The sequence below is a fragment of the Callospermophilus lateralis genome, chromosome 20 (genome assembly GCF_048772815.1).
Source record: "Callospermophilus lateralis isolate mCalLat2 chromosome 20, mCalLat2.hap1, whole genome shotgun sequence".
NCBI lineage: Eukaryota > Metazoa > Chordata > Mammalia > Rodentia > Sciuridae > Callospermophilus > Callospermophilus lateralis.
Window position 1 is genome coordinate 3,105,360 of NC_135324.1, and position 2,744 is coordinate 3,108,103.

The following is a 2,744-nucleotide window of genomic DNA, read 5'->3' on the forward strand; positions in this document are numbered from 1 at the left end:
TGGTGAGTTCCATCCTGGGCTGGGGATCTAGCTCAGCTGGTAGGGTGCTTGCTTTTCAGGCACAAGGCCCTGGGTTCAATCCCCAGCAACACACACACACACACAGCTGTTTCCTTTTTAGCAATTGGGATAGCCATTCTGGTGATTAGGGGCCCTTGGTAAGGTCCTTCCATCTCAGTTGAAGCTTGTCTTGATTAAATCCGTGATGCCACGCTGCACGGGATGGGTCGTGAACTCCAGGGGAGGCGTTATAATGAACGCACCAGCAAACAGACAGACAATCTAGAAACATCCACAGATCAAGTCTGCCCATGCAGGAGCTCAAAAAGGTTGTAGGTGTCAAATGCACTCAGAACAGATGGTGACTCTGAGGGGACTTTTTGTGACGTCCACCAGGCACGCCCATAGGAAAGCCCTTCCTTCTCCATCTCCCAGGGCCACTTACTGTTGGATGGACTGACACAAATGCACATCTCAAGTCACAGAAAAGAACTGTCATCTGATCCTGTGAATGCCCACGTCTGGCTGTGTGTGGTTGCACTCTCCTGCCAGGCGTCTGAGACCAAGTTGGACCATTTTCCTATCTACTCTGAGATTTGTGGGATTTGGTTTTAAACATCGAGCAAGTCAGTTTCTCCAGTCTTGAAGTGGGAGTCCTGGGTTATCATTTCAGTGCATATCATTTTATAGTGACCCTTCAACTTAATTGGGGTCATTGTTAATACTGGAAGTGGGTTGTATCTTCTATCTAAAGGCTAATTGTCTCAACTGAACTCAGGCGTTCTTTTAGATGCAGTGTTTCTGCAAAAACACCAAACAGGCAACAGCTACAAAGTTTTACAAAGAAAATACAGAATGAAATTAAGAAGAGTAAAACCATGTTCAGTTTGTATAGTAGCTATGGACCCCCAAATGCATTTTATCGAGATCTTTTACTTAGTTCCATATTATATCCCTGGTTCTTGTTTTTTTTTTTTTTTTTTTTTACATGACAGGAATCTTTACAGTAAAAAAAAAAATGTATCTTGGGAATGTAACATTAATTGTGCTTCATTCTGGCTTACTTTGGAGGCATCCTGACTTGGTGCAAGGTGAGAGGCAGCGCATTATCTCAGGGGAGGTGGGTTCCATGGCAAATTTTAGGAAAAATGCTTTATTTCTGCAGCTGATCTTTGCCTTAAATATCTTAAATGGCAGCTTTCAGCCATTTTCCCCTTGAAGGAGCCTGCCTGACCCGCACATTGGAGAAACAACCCCCTGATGATTTTGCAGGATCTGGTGTACTCTCCTCTGAGCCCATCAATGTCCACCAGGTGAAGAGGATTTTCCAGTGATCTTGAGGTCCAGACCATTGCATGGCCATTTCACACTAAGTACCCACGGGTGTGTGTGCACGTGCTTATTTGGCGTTTGCTGGCATCAGGATCCCCAGGAGAAGGCCTTGTTCACATCCACAGGGCTCCCCCCTCACCAGTTCAGATGCAGCCCACCTGGGGTGTTACCTGAGCACGTGTATTTCTAACAGTGTCCAGGAGATGGTGAGGGCCTTCCTTGGAGCCCATGGGAGGCAGGAGTGAGGTCGAGGGGGTCTCTGGCCACCTGATTCTGGAACCCCAGGCAAGGGCTTTGCTCTATGTGACTGCCACACTCCCAGCTGGTGGGATGAGAAGTTTGGACGCGTCTAAAGCCTCGTCCCAGGGAAAGAGTCAGCCCTGAGTCCCGTTATGCCATAAGGAGTCTAGACCCTGGTGCCTCCTGTGTGAAACCTCACGTGCACCCAGGAAGCCCCTGGGGGACCACAGCGGCAGGCTTCACTGCTGCTTTGGGGATGCAAACTGGCTGCAGAAGACAGGCAGCCTCCCACCAGCCTCATCTCCTCTCTCTACCAGGTGACCCTGAGCAGGGGACTCCTCTCTGACTACATTCTGGTGTGGAAGGTCACTGAGAAGTCACTTAGAAGTGCTGTTGTTCCTCTGTCAGGCTTAGCGAGTGGAGGTGGGCGGAGCCCAAGTGCTGGGCGGAGCGATCCAGCTGAGGCCAACCCTTAGGAGCAGCGGGTGGGGCAGGGCCTAGGGAGGGAGAGGAACCCGAGGAATGGGCGGAGCTGGGGGTGGAGCCAAGTGGAAAGCGTGGAGCCTTGCGGATGGGCGGTGCTGGGGGCGGGGCCGAGCGGAGCTAGGGGAGTCCAGTGAATGGGCGGGGCTGGAGGGGCGGAGCCAAACGGGACCAAGTGAAGCCCAGCGAATGGGTGGAGCTGAGGGCGGAGCCAAGTGGAAAGCGTGGAGTCCGGCGAATGGGCGGTGTTAGGGGCGGGGCCAAACGGAGTGAGGGGAGCCCAGTGAATGGGCGGAGCTGGGGGGCGGAGCCAAGCGGGACTAAGTGAAACCCAGCGAATGGGTGGAGCTGGGGGCGGGGCCAAGTGGAGCCCCACCCCTAAGAGGAGCTGGGGGCGGGGCTAGCGGAACACGCGGGAGGCGCGCCCAGCCCCCGGCTCCCAGGTGGGCGCAGCACGAGGACCAGAAGCTGAGGGCGGGGCGGGCGCGTCCTTAAGAGGGAAGGAGTCTGACAGGTCGTGGGTCGGGAAATCCCGTCAGAGGTCGCTGTGGAGCCAGCGGGGAGCCTGCATTGGGCTCCCGCGGCCCGAGTTGTGACCCCAGAGTCCGCTCCGCCGGCCGCAGTTCCCCCCTCACACGGGACGCCGCGGAGGGAGGCCGAGGACCCGCTGCGCAGCCTCCTCCGTCCCT